General features: G+C 42.6%; 1 non-coding gene across 1 annotated transcript; it reads left to right on the top strand.

Annotated features, from left to right (window-relative positions):
- The first annotated feature begins 14,225 nt into the window (after positions 1-14,225).
- Positions 14,226-14,296, top strand: TRNAQ-CUG (transfer RNA glutamine (anticodon CUG)). The gene has a single exon. It is a non-coding gene; the product is annotated as a tRNA-Gln (tRNA).
- The last annotated feature ends 6,991 nt before the right edge of the window (positions 14,297-21,287 follow it).

The following is a 21,287-nucleotide window of genomic DNA, read 5'->3' as shown; positions in this document are numbered from 1 at the left end:
GCAGGGCGACGTGACGAAGTCGTGGAAACGTTATGCGTAACACCCAGCCGCAAGCCAACGAGAACGGCTCCCAGGACATGCCCCCGCCCCCTGAAAGGTCTGTGGCTGCCCATTGGGTATGGGCGCCAGAGAGGGCGGGGCTGCAGGTTGGTTCTGTAACCAAGCGGCGGGCCGGTGAGGCGGTGAGGACCAGAGGGCGCCTGCGTGGGAAAATTCAGCTCCGCCTCCAGGGCGCAGCGTGAAAGGGGACTGCTCCTTGGATTCTGTCCCGCAGGCTCTCCGGGAAGTGGTGCCCGCCGATCCTCCCGTGCGCCTAGTCCTGCGGGTGCTGCAACTTTGGAGCCTTCGAGCAATACACGAGATGGTGAACATTAGCAGCACGGTGAGAGCCAAAAGACAAAGCATCTGGGTTCTAGAAATGGTTCTGCCTCTAACTTGTCTTTAAAACTCACCGAACAGTTGTAAAATGCTGCTGCATCTGTTTAAGCAAAAATCGGCTCCCTGTCTGTCTGGACCTCTGTTTCATGTCATTTTCACTCTGGAACCCAGACTGAGGGAGCACCCTCTAACGGGAAACTAGCTTGTCTCGTGGTGAAGGGAAAAGAGATAATTTAAACTGGCTCGCAAAGCTTCTGGCCCCAAATGGCACATGTCACTTCTCGGTTTCCATAGACCAGAGCTAGTTACCCAACCAGGTCTGAGTTCAGCGCGGCGAAGTATAATCCTCCTGCCAGGCCGGAGACAGGAAAGTTGGATGAATGGTAAATCCACAGAAGATTTCATATATCTTCACACATTTGCAGTCCTGTCATATTCCAGAAGGAAAAGCTATTGTATGTGTGCGAATAAAATCATTTCAGGTCAGCATAACACTGACTTTTCTAACAATGAGAATTGTCCAGTGAGAATTCTCTGTCAGTGTCACCAAAAGTATTCAAAGCAGAAGTTGATCAGAAGTATTCAAAGCAGAATGACCAGGTGTCAGAGGAGCTAGAGAAAGGATCTGGACACTAGGCAGGACCCTGGCCTGGAAGACCTTGTTGAGTCTATCTGCCTCTATGGCCAGGTTGCAGTGAGAAAAACTCCCTTCTTAAGAACTCCCTTCTTAAAGGAGGGAGAGAATTTTTTTTAAAACAAACAAAAGGCGTGAAAGGGGCCATTAAACAGCAGGAAGTGAGACCCCTTGCACTTATGATTTCAGCAGATGCTGCTGATTTTATGTGGAAGGTAATGAAAAGGGTTAGAGACTAGATGTCTAGGTTATGAGAAGAAGTTGGTCTGGATGCTTTGGGACATGCTGACCTGCTGGCAGAACTACTATTTGAAGATGTCCCTCCAGGAAGTTAAAGTTATAAGTCTGAAACAAATGTGAAAATTGTGTATGCCCAGGAGCCCCGTGGGCCATACGGATATAAAGTCATTCATTCAACACCTATTTATTGAGTACTGGTTATGTGTCAGGCTAGACATGGGAGTGTAGCAAGGAACAAGTAAATTATAGACCCTACTCTCACAGACCTTATGGTCTCAGCCCCCATCACTTGATAGTTTAGGATCAGCTCCTCTGGGTGAAGCAGAGGATTTAGATTAGACATCCTGAAATTTGCCTTTTGACCTTAACTTTGAGAGTTACTCTAAAAAGTACTCAATCAAGTTGAACTGTAAGGCAGATCTGATCCTTAACATGTCTTTGGTTTTCTCCCAGAACCACCCCCCAGAGGATAAATTAGAATAGGACAATCATATGCATAAGTCATAAAAGTCAACGAATATTTGTGAATGTTTGTGTTGTGCTAGGCACCAGCTGGTAGATGGATTATGCCTAGGGGCCATTTTGACTTTGGAGCCATATAAATGTTTTACATAACCATAAAATGCAATAAAGTAAAGAGAGAGATAAAATGTAACGAACCAATTTAGTCAAATATCAAGTTGTCGGCACAGCCCCACAGAGAATGACCTCAAGTTATTACCACAGAAATAGGAGAGGGAGAGGGAAAGAGAGAGAAATATAAAATACAAAAATTTAGACTTGGCACCTAAATTTACAGTGCCAGCCACATACTCTGAGAGTGTGTGAGTTTGAACCCAGCCCGGGCCAGCTAAACAACAATGACAACTACAACAAAAAAATAGCCGGGGGTTGTGGCGGGCGCCTGTAGTCCCAGCTACTTGGGAGGCTGAGGCAAGAGAATTGCTTAAGCCAAAGAGTTTGAGGTTGCTGTGAGCTGTGATGACATAGTGAGACTCTGTCTCAATAAAAAAATAAAATAAGGGCGGCACCTGTGGCTCAAAGGCTCCATATGCTGGAGGTGGCAGGTTCAAGCCCAGCCCCGGCCAAAAACTGCAAAATAAAATAAAATAAAATATAAAAATTTAAAGCCTAGTGGTCCTGAATTTGAACTGGAAATATCAGTATAACTTCACAGTTACTTTCCCCTCCAGAAATAATTATTCTGAAAACTGATAAACAGAAGGAACTAAGGATTTATCCTTGTCTTTTTTGTTGACAATTTGTTGACAATTTCAATGTCAACAAATAGTAGATGAGGGACAGTTCTTTACCAGTTTCCCGCTAATAAATACAAAAGGAATCATATAATCATATAATTTTAACATCCCTGTCTTGCAACCCCTAAGGAGTTAATGGATCTAGCTGTTTAGGGGACTTTGTAATGTGGAGTCACATTGAAAACATCTGTGTCAACTAGCGGCTCTGCACCTTGGACCCCATAGGAGATGAAGCACTCTTTCTCCTGCAAGATGTTCTTGCCACCAGATCAAACTGGAATCCTGCCAAGCCTTTGTATTTCCTACCAGCTTACAGGTAGGCAATCTTTAAAATTAAAAATGGGGGAAACATTCCAGAACAGATGACTTAGCATCTTTAATTAACAAATAGCAAGATTAAGGGGGGAGGGGGAAAAGGAAGGAGAATCAACCAAGTGAAATGGGTGTGTCTTGTTTGGATCTTGAATTGAACAAAACAAGTGGGAGGGAAAAAAACATTTATCAGATAATTTGGGCAATTTAAACAATGATTGGATGTTTGATGATATTCAAGAATTTCCTAGGTGTGCAAATGGTAGCCAAGTGATTTTAATAATCAGTAATATGGCTGGGGGAGGGTATTTGTAGGATATATGTAGAGAGAAGTAAGAAGATGGGCCTGGAGTTAATTTTTGTGAAAGCACCATGATGTCTATGAAGAAGTTCACCATACTCTTCTCTCTACTCTTGCATCCATTTGAAAATTTGTTCAATGCAAAAAGCAGTCTGGATGTGAGACATCAGGGGTAAAATATCAGACATTGGACTACTTCTCTTTAGTTGATCTAAGAAAATCTACATTCCCATTTCTTGGCATTTGCTACACACAGCACATAAAAGCTGCTGGGGGACTTGCTTAGTAGGCAATTGCAAACATTTATTAACTTTCATTCATTCACTGCATGATAATATATCAAACACCTGGTAGGAGCCAGGCTCTGGAGTTATAGGTGTCAGTGGCATAATAGACATGGTCACTATGCTGTCCTGGAGCTTGTGGTCTGGTAGGTGGGGGGAGGGAGTGACAGAGATTTAGCAGATGGCGTATGGAATTAGCTACGCTGTTAACACATTTCAGTTGTGAGGAGTATAAGGGAAGGGGGCTGGGGTGATGGTAACACCAGCTGCTGTAACAAAACACCTGAGACTGAGTAATTTACAAACAACAGACATTCATTTCTTACATTTCTGGTGTCTGGGAAGTCCAAGATCTAGGCGCTGGCATTCAGTGCCTGGGGACGGCCCTCTTGCTGCACCGTCACCTGGAGGAAGGAAAGGCAGAGAAGGGCTTAGGAGCCCCCTCTACCCTCTTTCATGAAGGTGCCATCCCCATTCACAAGGGCTCTGTCCTCATGACCTCATCACCTCCCAAAGGCCTCACCTCCTAATACCATCAACTTGGGAGTTAGGTTGTAACATGTGAATTTTGAGGGGCGCATTCAGACCACAGCACTGAGGAAGAGACCTTTTAGATGGGATCTGGGAGCTGAGCAGCACTGGCTGAATAAAGGCAGTGGCAGGAGGAGGGAATGTGTGAGCCACTGCCCAAGGCACCGGGCAAGGAAGATGTTCTTGAGAAATGGGGACAAGGTTGCCAGGAGATCAGCCTGGTCCTGTTAGACCTCATCACGATTTAGACATTTTTCCTAAGAACAGTGGGAAGCCAAACAAGGATTTTAACATTTCCTTTGCATTTTGTAAATATGGAAGAGGATCTGTACCCTTTCTTGATGGGCCCCCAAAGGAAATGAATAGGAAGAGGCCCCAGTGTATTTTCAGGAAAGCACAGAGGTCCTGGATCCATACGTGGAAACAGCAGTGGATGTGCTCATCTCTATTAGCTAATGTAGAAAGGTGGGGAGAATGGGTTCTGAACGCTTCCCTATTGAAATCTGGGTGTGCTCAAGCCAGAGAGAATACAAGCATGAAATGCTAGGGTCACTATATCTGCGTTTCAGATGTGGCACCACCTGTGACTGATTCTGTGTGCCCTGCCAAGAGCAAGGTGACAACCTTTCTTTCCATCCACGGGTTGCATCACCCTGGCTGGTGTTCAGTCAGAACATAGATTGCATCACATCACAGTCCTAAGTCTGGCCCCACTTTCTCATCATGCAGCCCATGGCTGATGAGTCCACCCTGAAGTCACTATCAATCATTTTCTGTGGCTGACCCACAGACAGAAGCAGCCTGTGGAAACCTAAGAACAAGCCTACAGAGAGGCAATCTAGCATCTGAACCCTGGAACCAGTCTGCCTGGTCTCAACCTGGCTCAACCACAAGCTGTGTGACCTTGGGCAGGTTTCCTAAGCTCTCTGTGCTTCTGTGTCCTTATCTTTAAACTGAGCACAATAATAACAGTCATCTCATAGGACTGTTATGGAGATTGGATGGGGTAATATTTGTCAAACACCTAGGACAGTGCCTGATCCTGGACAAGTTTTGTGACTGTAAATATATATGCAAATCTTTTAACCTGTTGGTGCCTTGGTTCCTTATTAGTAAAGCAAAGTTTAGAAATTTCTGTCTTCCAGACTGGGCACAGTGGCTCATGCTTGTAATCCCAGCACTCAATCCACTTGCTTGAGCTCAGGAGTTTGAGACCAGCCCGAGCAAGAGCGAGACCCTATCTCTAAAAAACCAGCTGGGCGTTGTGGCAGGCACCTGTAATCCCAGCTACTTGGGAGGCTGAGGTAAGAGGATTGCTTGAGCGCAAGAGTTTGAGGTTGCTGTGAGGTATGACACCACAACACTCTGCCTGGGGGACAGAGTGAGACTCCGTCTAAAAGAGAGAAAGAAAGAAAAAAAGAAACTTCTATCTTCCAGTTACACTTTGAGAATGAATCAGTCAGGCACTTGGTAGATTTAAGGGCTAACTGCTATCGTTTTGGAAACACCGACAAGTGCTACTAAATAAAGAACAGCACATGACACTGTTAATACACAAGCAGGCCAAACAAAAGGCAGATTGTATCCAGTGGAATATGCAGAGAGGTGGAGGTGCTTGGTGGCCTTTGCAGTAATGGCTACAGCTCAAAGCTGCTGCTGGGCCAAGTTCCCTGCTTGTAGCATTGCACTGGGCCCAGTTGTTGCAGAACTGACTTAAGCATCAATAAATCTTGCCAATATTCCAGAAACTAAACTCGAAGTTTACCCAACACAATGTACTATGTAATATAGGGAACAGTGACTGACTTTACCAAATAGCTATGATAAGATCTTTTTAAAAAAGATTTTTCTCATCTTGTAACTTGCATTCTTCTCATTATCAAAGAAATGTGTTCATGTATTATAGAAATCTGGAAACTAAAGATAAGTCCAAAATAAATGAAAATACTCTATAATCATATACCCCACATAACCACTGTTAATAAGTCAACATGTCACCTTCCAGCCTTTTCCAACACATTTATACATTTAAAAAAATTAAACAATAGATATCAGAAGGTACCCAATGTTCCAAAATAGGTGATTAAATTTTTTTTTTTTTTTTGCAGTTTCTGGCCGGGGCTGGGTTTGAACCCGCCACCTCTGGCATATGGGGCTGGTGCCCTATTCCTTTGAGCCACAGGCACCTCCGTGATTAAATATTTTTTAAGAATCTGATTTTTACCTCCTAATATTTTATGTAGGAACCAATCCCTTATCACTAGACAACCAGATGGTTGTTTATTCTGACAGTTATATGAGGTCTGACAATTAAGTTTGCACACTCATACCTCCTCCTGAGGCATGTTAAGTGTCACATACCTCACTGATGAATATCACTATAGTTGCCTTTGAGGAACTCCCCTTGGGAAGCCATGCACTGATGCCAGCGCTTAGTCCACTCTTCAAAGCAGTTGTGCAACTGTTTTTCTGGAATGGCCACCAAAGCTATTACTGTGTCACCCCCTGATGTCCTAATGCCATAAAAATGTCTTCCTTTATTTCCTTTATCTTCAGGTAAACAAAAAAGTCATTGGGGGGTGGTGCCTGTGGCTCAAAGGAGTAGGGCACCAGTCCCATATGCTGGAAGTGGCGGGTTCAAACCCAGCCCTGGCCAAAAACTGCAAAAAAAAAAAAAAAAAGTCATTGGGGGCCAGATCAGCAGGGAAAGTCTTCTAATACAGTTATTTGTTTATTGGCTGAAAACTCCCTCACAGACAGGGCCATGTAAGCTGGTGCACTGTCGTGATACAAGAGCCATGCATTGTTGACCAAGATTTTCAGTTAAGATTTTTCTGTTTCTCTATCAATGTTTACTTGGTCTGTTATGATTCTCACAGGCAGCCAAAGATTTTAACACATAATTCAACTAATTTTTGCGAAGTTTTTGTCAGTTGTGCTCATTACTGGCCACCCTGATCTCTCTTGATCAGTGAGACTTTTCCTCCCCTACTAAAAACATTTAATCCATTTGTATACCACCATTTTCTTCATGGCATTATCCCCATAAACTTGGACTACCATGTCCCTGATTTCACTTGCCAAGTTTAACAAGAAACTTAATGTTTATTGCTCTAATTCAAGCTCTGACATTCTTGTGATATCACACAATACCATGCAGCAATAAGACACCATCACACATCAACACAAACACAGCTGTGAGACAATGATATACCAAGGTTACGGAACCTTAGTGAGTTATTTGTACAGTGCCGCCAACCTAAGCACACAGTGGCAAGTTCATGAACCTAATTGGCAGACTTGTAAACTGTCGCCAAAGCAGGGTACCTCCAGTTACCTTGAACTCAACATATCATTGTAATACTTCAAATCACTCCCATAAGTGAGAATCCTCCAATTTTCTGTAATGCAGTATGTGAAGAGGTGTGTACATAAACTGAGTCTGCGCATCTAAAATGCCTCCCTGCCCATGCTTACACACCTCTTCATCCTGTGTCCAACTGTCTTAAACTCCCACACCTCCCTTTGTTCTGGGTGAAGGATCCTTTAGAGAATAAACTCTTCCTTCTTCATTCTTTGGCCAAAGAATTAAAAGCCTGAACACCCGACCCGTTGGATGCTCTTTCTCTGCAGCTAATATGAAGTTGGGAAAAAACAGAGTTTTTCAGTAACAAAATCATGCTTCATGAGCCTATTTGTAGCTGTAGCTGCATCCAAATTATTATCTTTTAAGATAAATTCCTAGAGGTGAAATTGCCAGGTCCAAGAGTACACAAACACTTTAGGCTTGGATACCTATTGCTACCTCATCCCCCTCAGAAGTGTGGGCCTGTTTGCTGTCACATCACCAGCCCATAGGGTTCAATCCATGCTCAGAAATCTATCCTTCGGCCCAAAGAGAACATTGTAGCTATAAAAAGTAGCACAATTTAAAAATATTGTTGATTCTTAGGGTGGTGATAAACAGGCCAGAAAGTGAATGTGATTGTTCAGTTCATGTGCTTCTCTATCACTCCATTCCCATCACGGTGGGTGCCCCAGCTGGCTATTTGGGGCAGCTGGGGCCTTCTCCCATCCTTAGCATTTCACCTGTGTCTGGACCCTGGGTGCATTTACTTGACTCCAAACCCTATGTCTTTGCCAGGAATACAAGGTATTTACTAAGTAAATGGGAGCAAAGATTGGTTTTATTCTGGGCTTTTTCAAGAATTGGTTACCATGGCAGGCAAATCCTATGACCAGTGGCAATGCTGCTGGTGGTCTCTGAGTCACTGATGGAACACCTCCATTCAGTCTACCCTCGCAGCTGCTCTAGTCTCAGTAATTCTATGCTTAGGTACAAACAACTGACTACTTTCATTGCGGCTTTCCTGAGATTGTGTGCAAGCATGCATAATAGTTTATAATACATGGCTTGCATTTATTCCAAGAAGAATTTCCCATCAACTCATGCCATGCTCTCTCCCTTTATGTTTATTCCTCTCCTCTGACAACTACTAATATACCACTTTATATTATTGTATAAATAATATACAAAAGCTTTTGATTTTAGCTTCTTTGTATCTTTTCACCCAATAGCTAACATAACATAGACTGAAGTGCTTATAGTTCATAAACTATACTGGCCTTTGAGTAATAATTCCAAAGTTCAAAAAAATAAATAAAAGGCTGATCTTCAGCCAAACTATAAAAAAAAAAAAAAAATCTAAAACTGATATGTGTAGGAAGTTTATACAGTAACCACCTCCCCACATTGACCACCTTACGTTGACCTCATTTTCATAGATAGGACATGCACCACATGTACGTATCGGTACAGTAGGCCTAATTCCTTATGTTGACCACCTCCGTATGCTGACCAGTTACAGTCCCTTGGATGGTCAACTTCAGAGGTTCCACTGTATTATCTATGAATTTCCTTTCCAGCTTGTAGGATGTCTGCAACTGCTATGGAAGAAGCGTGGAGTCTTTCTACAGCTTGCTAGTGACCCCTGCCGGCACACGTGAGCATTGCTCACTCAGTTGCTGGTTCTTGGATTTACAAATTTATTGGCTCTACAATTTGGAATTTGGTAAGGAACTAACTCTTCCTCTTCCTCTTCTTCTTCTTCTTCTTCCTCTTCCTCCTCCTCTTCCTCTTCTTCTTCTCCCACAAAGTTCTTTGAATTGCCCTCACCCTTCTCTCCCATCTGTCATCACTTGACTCCACCCAGGCCACCCAGCTGCCATTACCTAAAGTGAATCTTGGTTATTACTATTGAAGGGACTTTGAACAAGGCAAGTCCATAGTGTATCTGGGGCCTGAGCAGGGGGAATAAGGGAAAACTGGGTTTCCTGTCTGCCACCAGGTCTAGTCATAGCAGGTTCTGCCCTGCATTTTCCACTCGTGCTATCCTGAGGTCCACGTTTCTCTACCTTGAGCATGTGTCAGCATCACCTTGGGTTTGTTAAAATGCAGCACATCAGTGCCACCCCCAGAGCTTCTGACTTGGTGAGTCTTGGGGGGTTGCAGAGACTGCATTTCTGCTGACCTCTTTTTTTTTTTTTTTTTGTAGAGACAGAGTCTCACTTTATGGCCCTCGGTAGAGTGCCGTGGCCTCACACAGCTCACAGCAACCTCCAACTCCTGGGCTTAGGCGATTCTCTTGCCTCAGCCTCCCGAGTAGCTGGGACTACAGTCTGCTGACCTCTGTGGGGAAGCCAATGTGGCTTATTTGGGGACCAGCTCACATATTACCTTAAATACTTATCCATGGGGGAGCAATATTTATCAGTCTCATATTAGGACACCATGAGACCATTGTCAGTTTCCAAAGCTTTTGGCTTTTAAGAAATTTTCTCATTTTCTAAAGGCTGCAAATCACCCTACAGGGTTGCAACACAGCCCCTTGTGAATCCTTTCCCCAGAGTGGAAGGAGACATGATGAAGTCTACACAGGGGACCCCCCCCAAAAGAACCCCACATGCCCTTCAATAAAATACTTAATTGATAAAAGCTAATATCACTTCTCTTGGCAAATTTGCAACCTCTGCTTTAAAAGAACAGCGTCCTTTGGCAGCCTAAGTAGTGTCTTTGCCAGGGAGAACCAGAGTCTCAAACTGCCAGAGAACTTTATTGTTTGTGTATTCTCTTAACCTTGTTCCTTTCAATCATTTTAAAAATAAAAATCCTCATAGGCTCTCTCAAAAATGAATAAATAGGAGAGGAAGCAAGAGGAAAAGAAACGGGAGGGAAGCTGGGCGTTGTGGCGGGCGCCTGTAGTCCCAACTACTTGGGAGGCTGAGGCAAGAGAATCGCTTAAGCCCAGGAGTTGGAGGTTGCTGTGAGCTGTGTGATGCCATGGCACTCTACCAAGGGCCATAAAGTGAGACTGTCTCTACAAAAAAAAAAAAAAGAAAGAAAGAAAAAAAAAAGAAACGGGAGGGAAGAAAGAAAGAGATTCATAAGAAAACAATGAGAGGAGGGAGAGAACTCACTGGAAAGATGAGGAAAAGGCAGTTATTTCTGGAGGGAAGCAGCATTTTGATGGAAGGAGAAGAGAGAGGAAACAAAATGTCACTTCCCCAAGGGGCTGGCATTTGTCACATCCATAGCATTTTGCCAGTGTAAGGATCTTGAGAAAGGTAGACTTTGAATCTGTCCCTGGCCCACCAGTGGTCCTGCCTCCTGGCAGACACATCCTGTGTGGTTAACTCCTACATGGTATCAGGGCTGGTCTGGTCTGTGTGACCAATAGCACATGGCCAAGGTTACACTCTGTCACTTGGGAGTTGAGGTTATGAGAGGCACTGATTTCTCTTGGATCTCCTGGCTCTTGGGCCACTGGGTGTACAGGGTGAGGCCCTGAGCACTGCCACCAGCCCCACGAGGGAGTCATGCAGCAGATCCCGGGCCGTGTCCTCACTGCAAACTCTTGAGTCCCTGAGTCCAACCGGTCCAGCTAAGCTACCCGGATCCCTGCCCCACTGAAACTATGTGTCATAAAAGTCCATTTCTCTGTGCCACCACATTCTGTATGGAGACAAGACAGATGTCTGGCACCCCAAATGCACAAGGACAGAGTCTGCACACCTTCCCTGTCCTCCCTCTCAACAGCTGGTCCACCTCTAGTTCCCATCTCCATGGCAGGGTAAGGACCATAATTTAGGTGGCCTGAATTGCACATTTTCAGGTCACAGCAGGAGCAAACAATGCTATTTCTGTATCACAGTGGCGTAACTTGTCCCACTTCCCCAGCCACATCAAAACTAAGGGGCATAGCATTTTGGCATCCTGGGGATGCCTCTGTGCCACGCCAACTGGAGGGCTCTGCCCTACCTGATCTTTAGGAGGCCTTGTAGCCTTTCTCACCTCAGGGGGCCTCATCCAAGCCACACAGAGAAGTTGATTCATTACCTATAACAGATGCTTTGGGACATCAGGGACTAATTCCCACCTAGGCAGAGAAAGGCTAGAGGACAGTGGAACAGCTAGTAAGACACCATGTCTTTCTGAAAGAAGGAAATCATGACATTTGAGACTTAGAGGTGGCGTTGGCAATGGCTAGTCCTGTCCTTTTGCTCATAAATGAAGAAACCAAGGAAGGCCCGGATAGGTTACGTACTTTGAGGTCACATAGCTAGTCAGTGACAGAGCTGACTGGAACTCAGAACTCCTGGTTTTTAGCTAAATTCCTATTAGACTTTTAATGAAGATTGAATCAATCCAAGAACTTAGACTGTCTGCAATTCCAACAGAATTCAGCATAAACAGAATGCTATAAATGTCTGCAAATTAACTCTAATCTTCTTCACCTTAGGCACTCAGTTAACCTATGAAGTGCCTTAACCAAGAAGCCCCACTGCGGGGGCAGGCCAGTAACATTTGAAGGACCCTAAGCAGAAGTCCATATTTCAGAGAACCTGTAAATACCAGAGAGCTCATTAATTCACCTAAATATTAGGAATAATTTTTTTTTTTTTTTTGAGACAGAGTCTCACTTGGTCACCCTCAGTAGAGTGCCATGGTATCATATCTCATAGCAACCTCAAACTCTTGGGCTTAAGTGATTCTCTTGCCTCAGCCTCCTAAGTAGCTGGGACTACAGGCACTCACCACAATGCCCAGCTATTTTAGAGATGAGGTCTCATTCTTGCTTAGGCTGGTCTCAAACTCCTGAGCTCAAACAATCCACCTGCCTTAGTCTCCCAGAGTGCTAGGATTACAGGTGTGAGTCACCAGGCCTGCCTGGGAAGCAAGTTTTGATAGCGGCAAAAAGGGTGAGAACACGCTTCCCTGAACTACCCAGGCCCTGCTGAGACTGACTTAGGCAAAAGAAGTGGCAGTGTTCTTCACTGCTGTCCCAGGGAAGGAAGGTACCCAGGCCTAGGCTGAATTGAAAAAAGTGTGACTCCAGGCAGTTTGAGGCAATGCAGCCAGCTGCAGGGACAACTGGAACTCTTTTTGACTAGAGCCAGGGTCAGAGCTGGGAAGTCAGTTTCATGTGTGCCATCCAAAAGGTGAGGCCAGGACAGAAAATCAGTATAGAATGTTAGTTGTGCCTGGGGGCAATGGTCAAAATATTTAACAGGTGTAATATAGAGATGTGGATATAGAATACAATATATAGAAAGGGAGATAGAGACATATGTGGATAAATCAATACGTATTATGTATTATCAAAATTGAAATACATAGAATTCATTTTATTCTCTAAATTCTACATATTTACACATCCTAAAATGGCTTATTGAATAACTCACCAAATAGTTCTAATTTAATTTTTTGGTTAATTTTTAGAAAATCTTCATGTGGTTTTTTTATTTGACATGGGCTGTTGTTACCAAATAATGCCCCTGAGTGACTAATGATGTAATGTAGAGAACAACATCAAATTCTTCTAACAGTGACACCATGAACTTGATAGTCATTAGGTAACTTGTAGTCTCAATTTGTAGATAATTAATCTTAGTATTATGTTGTTCATGATGACGTCTATTTCAGCTTCTGCTAAAGTTAGAGCATTGATATTTGAAGACTTTTTGGCTCTTATAATTCTGTTTGAGAATTTTGTATATTAAACATTTCCTTTATTTTTATGGCATTTCATGCCTAAATCCTGAAAATCATTTATTGAAATTTTGTATGAAATTCTTTGTCTTAATTTAAAATGTTGCTGGTTTTTTCCCATCCAAAGAGATTCACAAACATCAGTTGGTCAAATTTCAGATTTCCGTATTATGTGTTTTGTCTTCGCATTTGTCAGTAAACAATAAATCCACTTTTAAACAGTTTTTAAGGCAAATAAATAGTATTTCTTCTTGGAATTGACATTTGTTTAGCTTCAAAGGGGACATTCTAATTTCTTGTCTCTGCAGTATCATCCATCTCTCTTTTATACTTTGCTTTGTTTTATATACTAAATAACGTTCCCCTTCCATCTAATTAATCTGCTTTTATATAGAAACATTTCTTTCTTGTAAAGCTGAAGAAAGCTATTTGACCCCTCACTTAGAAGATCACTGATTAAAATTGGCACCATGTGCCATCCGTACATGTTAATGTTTCCTTTATTTTAATAAAGTTTGTGGCCAAAAAAAGAATATCATTGATTGTTCTTTGGCATCCTCGCTTCCAAGATGACAAAGAAAAGAAGGAACAATAGTCGTTCCAAAAGGGGCCGTGGCCATGTGCAGCTCATTCGCTGCCCGAACTGTGCCCGGAGCATTCCTGAAAACAAAGCTCTAAAGACGAGCGTCAATCGGAACAAAGTGGAGGCCACCGCTGTCAGTCCTATTTCTGAGGCGAGTGTCTCGGAGGCCTGCGTGCTTGCCAAGCTCTCTGTGAAGCGACCTTCCTGTGTGAGTTGTGCTATGGACAGCACGGTAGTCAGGAAGTGTTCTCAGGAAGCCAGCAAGGACCAAACCACTCCACCCGGAATTGGGTGCTGCCCCACGACCTCCGCCAAAGCCCAGCAGTTGAGTCTTTGAGGACTGAAGAGAACAATCCTTTGGGGCAAAAATCAAATGTAAATTCTACTTCCCCCCACAAGAATATCATTGATTGAAGGCAAATCGCTTCAAACAATGCCATATATACTATGGAATATGAATCAGCCCTAAAAACGAATGAAACAATGTCTTTTGCAGCAACTTGGATGAAACTGGAGATCATTATCCTAAGTATAATGTCTCAGGAAGGAAAAACCAACAGCGCATGTGCCATGAAATGATTAAGAAGTAATAGGTGGGCACACACTGGCATAAAGAGATATAAGGGTCATTGGAAAGGTGCCAGGCCCAGGGCTGGTTCCATGGTGTAAGGGTAGCACTCTGGCCTCTGAATCCAGCGATCCGAGTTCGAATCTCGGTGGAACCCCTAAATTTATTTTTTGGCCACCATGCTGGAATCCTAGCACTCTGGGAGGCCAAGGCCCATTGCATTGCCTCACCTCACAACTTCCACACCAGCCACAGCCAGAATGAGACCTCTGCCTTGAAAAAAATAGCCGGCCCATGGGGCGGGCCTCTGTACTCCCAGCTACGCAGGAGGCTCACGCGAGACAATCACGTGCTTCCAAGACTTGGACGTTGCTGACAGTTGTGACGTCACATGGAAGGGCAAGCTAAAGACCCTAAGTGAAGCCTTCTGGTTGGCCGGGCGTGGTGGCTCACGCCTGTAGTCCCAGCGCTGTGGGAGGCCGAGGCGGGTGGATTGCCTGAGCTCAGAGGTTCAAAACCCATATGAGCAGCAGTCAGCCAGAGTAAGACCCCGTCTCTACCAACAACATCAAAAACAGACAGCACTGCAGGACAAAGAAAATCAACAAAAAAGGAGTACTTCAAACAAACATGAACAAGCACACTGAAATTAAAAATAAAAAAAAAATTTTTTTTCTTCAGATATAGTATTTAAGAATTACATTTCAGGGTGGTGCCTGTGGCTCAGAGGAGTAGGGTGCCGGCCCCATATGCCAGAGGTGGCGGGTTCAAACCCAGCCCTGGCCAAAAACTGCAAAAAAAAAAAAAAATTACATTTCATTTCTATCAAAATGAATAAATTTAAAAAAACTTAAAACTAAAACAATTGTATACAAATTCAAAAATTTTTTTTCCAGATAGTGTTTAATGAATTACACTTCGTTTCTATTAAAATCACTACACGACGATTAATATCATATCCAAAATGTTTCTGCAGCTCTAGATTTTCAGATGTTATACTTACTTCTTTACAATTATTACTTCATTTTTTGCAAAGATGGAGTCTCTCTATGTTGCCCAGGCTCGTCTCCAATGCCTGACCTTAGGAATTCTCTCACTTCAGCCTCCCAATGTATGGAGATTACACGTGTCCCCCACTTTGCCCAGCTAATTATTATTTTGGAATGGCAGTATATTATAAAATTTATTGAGAACGGATTTTCAATCTGTTACTTCAGGGGGCCTTAAAGTTTTGCAGTAATCAACTGAAAGGGAAGTATTTTAGGATTTCCTGGACACGCAGCGTCTATAGCAACTGCTCAATTCTGCTATTGTAGCAAGAAAGCAGTCATGGGCCAGAAATAAATGAATGGGTGTGGCCGTCTTCCAGTAAAACTTTGTGGACACTAGAATTTGGATTTTGTATAATTTTCACTTGTCACAAAACATTTTTCTTCTTTAGCTCATAGGCTGCACAAAATTAGGTTGCAGGCCACATTTGACTCCTGTGCCCGGGAAACAATCTCTGTTTTACCTGATTCGTATTTGTATTGCCTTCTCCAAAGATAACTGAATACAGAGTGTTAGTTCCGATTTAAAATATCCAGAGGGATTTCTAAAATTCTGACTGAAGCTCTATTCTTTTTAGCAGGCAATATGCTTTTTCCATAAATATTTGTCATTGAAATAATTTGTTTCTTGGCTCAGCGCCTGGACCACAGTGGTTATGGCACCAGCCACATGTACCGAGGGTGGCGGGTTCGAACCCTGCCCAGGCCAGCTAAACAACTGCAACAAAAAAATAGCTGGATGTTCTAGCAGGTGCCTGTAGTCTCAGCTACTTGGGATACTGAAGCAAGAGAATCGCTTAAGCAAAAGTGAGTTTGAGGTTGCTGTGAGCTGTGATGCCACCGCAACCTACCAAGGGCGACATAGTGACACTGTCTCAAATAAACAAATAAATACATAAATAAATAATTTCTGTCAATCCCCAACAATAGAGTATAATTTATTACTTCTTTTGCTTCTTTAATGTCAACAAAACCTGCTAACTACACTTGGACTCTTAAATTTTACAATTAGGTAAGTTATTAAAATAATTTGTTGTAGGAAAGTTAGAGAACCCTTGATAATTATTGACATCTTTCTCTCTTAGCTTCAGAGGTCTTCCTAAAAATTATTTTCTAATTTCACTGGATAAGTTTTGCAATAGGAAGGGCCTTAAGTCTTAAGCATTCATATGCTCATATTGATATTATTCTTTCAAGTTCTCATAAAAATTTTATTTCTGAAAAATCGTGGTTATTTTTAACTACATGGTGGACAATGTTTAAAAATCTAGCTGTATTTTCTAAATGTTTTTCACTTGTTTTTTTTTGCCATTATGATTAAATTTGAGGGGAGGCAATTTTATTAATGCAAAACGTATGAAATTGATTCTTGACATTATTCCAATTTTGTCCTCATTGATGGTCATGCACATTTTTCCTCCCAAACCGTAAATTTTAACATAAATTGAATGCCATTTAGATAAAAACCACATTTAGCACTTTCCAATTTGAGTAGTACAAGATTAGGTACATTTGTACCTAACATTTATGTCAGGAGGAATAATGAGCTACTTGCATTTTTTGTGGAAATAATTAAGCTTGTTTTTTATTGTAGAATTACAGATCCTTTCATTTTGGACAGGGAAGAGAAATGAGAGGAGGGGAGGGGAATGACTGAGGACGGGATCTTGGAAAACAGCAATATGTAACGAGCAAGGAGGCCGCAAAGACAAGTCCACAAAAAAGACTAAGAGCAAACTGTCCAAGAGGAGGAAGATGTGAAGTGCAAGGGTGGCAATAAGAAGGCTCTAACAGTGGCTTACGACTGTAATCCCAGCCCTCTGGGAGGCTTAGGCAGGTGGATTGCCTGAGCTAGGAGTTCAAGACCAGGCTGAGCCAGAGCGAGACCCCCTGCCTCTAAAAAATAGCGGGGCGTTGTAGCAGGTGCCTGTAATACCAGCTACCTGGGAGGCTGAGGCAAGAGAATTGCTTGAGCCCAAGAATTTGAGCTTGCTGTGAGCTGTGACATTATGGTACTCTACAGAGGGCAACAAAGCCAGACTCCATCTCAAAAAGAAAAAAAAAAAAAGGCCCTAACCCTTCAGTGTGAGCAGTTGCAGGCACTTGGTAGGTAGGGTCTGAAGGAACTTGCAGTGGTTGGGAAAATGAATGGGAGATGAGAAGTGAAGAGCATAATAAAGAAATTAGAGGAAAAGGGAAGGAAAAGAATTGGTTCTGGCAAGATGAGAGAGAGGGCAAAAAGAGGGTTTGATTGGAAGGTGTTTATGCCCTAGATGAATAAAAGGTAGAGGAGGGATGGGGATTGCAGATGCAGGAGAATCAGGTAACTGAGGACCAGCACCGGAGGCGCTCTAATGCCTGGGAGGATGAAAAGTGAACACAGAAGTATTAGGAAGAGCACGAGCACCGCAAGCAGAAAGAATCCATCTGACTCCGCTGGTAGCACAAAGGGCTTTCCACTTGGCGTCTGTGTCTGAGGAGGTTGCACGCTGACAATACCGGACTTTAAGGTGTGCTGTGAAAGCTGGAGACTGTTGCTGTGGACAGTGGGAGCCGGAGGATGTGATGAGAGAGCAGGGCTGTGGAGTAGAAGAGTTTAAGATCCTGGGTAAGCACGGTAACTAGTTCTCTCCAACTGCCCTGCCCCAGCTTTACTGATACTGCCAAGCTGTGATGTCATCAAATAGGAAATTGAGACGATGGAGTTTATATTTTATGCCTGGGATTTTCCAGTTTCATTTCCTGCTGCTTCTTAGGTGTGGTGGGGATTGTCCCACCAGAGCAGAGCACATAATCTTAATGATTGGGAGCTAACAGCTAAGGGGAGCCCAGTGGTCCATCCACTGGTCTTAGAGCATTGTGAATTTCTACGCAACTCTGGTTTTTTTTTTTTTTGTTTGTTTGTTTTTTGAGACAGAGTCTCACTTTGTTGACCCGGGTAGAGTGCCATGGCATCATAGCTCACAGCAACCTCAAACTCTTGGGCTTAAGCAATTCACTTGACTCAGCCTCCAGAGTAGCTGGGACTATAGGCATCCACCACAGCGCCTGGCTATATTTAGAGAAGAGGTCTTGGTCTGGCTCAGGCTGGTCTCTAACCTGTGAGCCCAGGCAGTCCACCTGCCTCAGCCTCCCAGAGTGCTAGGAACAGGCGTGTGCCACCACACGGGGCAGGAATGTTTTTTAATTGGTGAAATAAGTAGGGCTCAAGATATGTAGTTGGCTTAAAGGATTCTGAGGGACCCCAGCCCTTGCATCAACAGAGTAGGACCATTTGACAAGCCTGGGGTCTAACACCATTGGAGCAACCATCTGGTGCCTGCCACTTGGGAGGACTAGGAATTTCAGGAAAAAGCTTCTCATGGTGCCCCAAAGGGCAGAACAGGCCCTCATCAAATTCACGGGAACAGACTGTATATCAGGTTTTGTGCCTACATAAATAAATGATTTTGAATGAATCCTCTCTAGGACTTCTTTTATTATAGCATGAGAGTCAAGTTGTGAAGAAGGAAGGAGACAAAAAGTGTGCCAACTATAATTGTGGGAAGCTACTATATTTATACAAACAAACTGACAGCAGTATGGGGCCAAATTTATTCATTCTTCCAATAGATATTTTGAGACTGTTTATTTGGAGATATAAAACAATACAAAACAAAGCAAATAGGCAAAGCCCCACATTGTATAGAGGTTTAGATCAGTTTACAACAAGTGGTTTCCAAAGCAAATGGTAGATTATATGAAAAGGTATCCTAAATACTTTGGAAAGCCTTGAGAAAGCAAATATTTCGATCTCTATGGCTCTTCAAGAATGAAACAATTGTAGACGTTTTGTAAGAGAAAACCATGAATTATGTGTGAAAGTAAGATTTAAGAAATATTTAGTGGTTTTCAAAGTACAGTCCCAGAAAAGCAGAATCAAACATAGAAGGGGAAACTTGTTAGAAATCCAGATTCTTAGACCTCACCCTGAAGCTCCTGAATAAGGAACTCTGGAAGAATGGCAATGTTTGATTTAAAAAGCTTTCCAAGTGATATGGATGCCAAGTTTAAGTATCACTGGTGTACTTCATAACAAAGGACAATTGCAGGTGGCACTCTCTCATAAGTAACAAAAATATTTTTATTCTACAAGTGTTTGATAATCGCACCATATGGCATTATAACATGAGAAATAAAACCATATATCTACTGAAATCACAGGAAAACTCCACTGGTGGCACTCGAACCTGAATACAGCAGTCCCCCCACTTATCCAGTCTTGCTTTCTGTGCTTTACATTACCTGGTGTCAACCTGGGTCTGAAAATATTACATGGTCAATTCCAGAAATAAACAATCCTGGAATTGTTTAAAATTGCTTGTCCTATGAGTAGTGTGAAAAAATCCTGCCCTGTCTCAATGTAGAATGAGAATCAGTCCTTTGTCTGGCATTTCTACACTGTATATGCTACTTGCCCATGAGTCCCTAAATATATAGAGTTTAGTACTATTCCCACTTTCAGGCATCTGCTGGGGAGCTTGCAACATATCCTCTGCAGATTCTGTTGTGCAAACACCTGAGAATACCACCTGGTGGCATTCTAACCTGAGCACTGCAGTAGGAAAAGTATGCATGAACGTTTCAAATCAGTATGCAATTATGTGGAAATTCTACTTGCTGTCACTCTAACTGAATGAATAAGAAAAATACCTGCTTTCACACAGGGCGTTCTAACATAGGAAATAAAACCCTGTCCTGTAATTATGTGAAAATTCCACAGGAGGCGATATAACTTAGCAAAACTTAAAACAAAACAAAACAAAACTGTACCGCATGCCTAAAGAAGGCGCTCTAACAAAAGAAATAAGAAAACAACCCAGCACGTGCAATTAGGAATAAATTCCACCAGATGACACTCCAACATAAGAAACAGAAAAGGTTGGAGCTACATTACATGAAATGTCCACATGCCAGCGCTCTAATACAAGAAAGAGTCCACTATGAAGTTACATTAAAATTTCACCGGGTGATACTCATAGGAAATAAGAAAACTTACCACGTGTTTATGATACTCTCAGGAACTTAAGCAAATATATATATATATATATATTTCAAGAAATATGTGATATACATGCAACTTATTCACTTAGCAAGTTAAACTGTAAATTAAAACTTAGTATATATATATATGAGTGCTTTAAATATCAGAATTATGTTTATTCCTTGTGTTGTTTATAAATTCTTCCAACCACTAGCAGATCCTTGTGGTCAGCAACCAAATAACATAGTTTTTCAATCTACTCAGACTCTTTTATAGTAGCTGGTGTATAATAGGAATTCAATGTACATTTATTACATAAAGGAAGAATTAATAAATCTGTGAGAGGTCACTGAGGATCAAATGAATAAAGAAAATATGAATAGAATAAAAATCTACACTTATGGGCGGCGCCTGTGGCTCAGTCGGTAAGGCACCGGCCCCATATACCGAGGGTGGCAGGTTCAAACCCAGCCCCAGCCAAACTGCAACCAAAAAATAGCTGGGCGTTGTGGCGGGCGCCTGTAGTCCCAGCTACTCGGGAGGCTGAGGCAAGAGAATCGCTTAAGCCCAGGAGTTGGAGGTTGCTGTGAGCTGTGTGATGCCACAGCACTCTACTGAGGCCATAAAGTGAGACTCTGTCTCTACAAAAAAAAAAAAAAAAAAAATCTACACTTATAAGCACTATTCCCAAGACTTCTGTATCCTGCAATTGGACAAGGAGGGTATAATGTGTAGGAAAATGTGATTGAGGCTGAAATAACAATCACATCAATTTAAATGCCTTCAGGTTGAGATTTTTGGAAAAGTGAATTAAAAGATAAATTAGCAAAGTCGATTTTGAAAAAGAAAGCAATTTAGTAAGAAGATGAGGTTTGATTTTGTTTTCAAAAGCCACTGACACTATTTCAGTAACGTAATTGTGCCAGATCTTGGTTTTCGAATTCAATGGGTTGATCTCCCAGAAGAGCCTGGGAAAGCTGCCTTTAGGGTCCTCCCAGGATTCTTGGGACAGGGCTCATCACTTGGCCCAAGGTTGGGCTTGACCAGCAGCCCAGGGAGCAGGAGGTAACAGCTTT

This window comes from Nycticebus coucang, chromosome X (genome assembly GCF_027406575.1).
Source record: "Nycticebus coucang isolate mNycCou1 chromosome X, mNycCou1.pri, whole genome shotgun sequence".
Taxonomy (NCBI): Eukaryota; Metazoa; Chordata; class Mammalia; order Primates; family Lorisidae; genus Nycticebus; species Nycticebus coucang.
The sequence above is the reverse complement of the archived record's forward strand: the minus strand, read 5'-3'. Positions and strand labels throughout refer to the sequence as shown.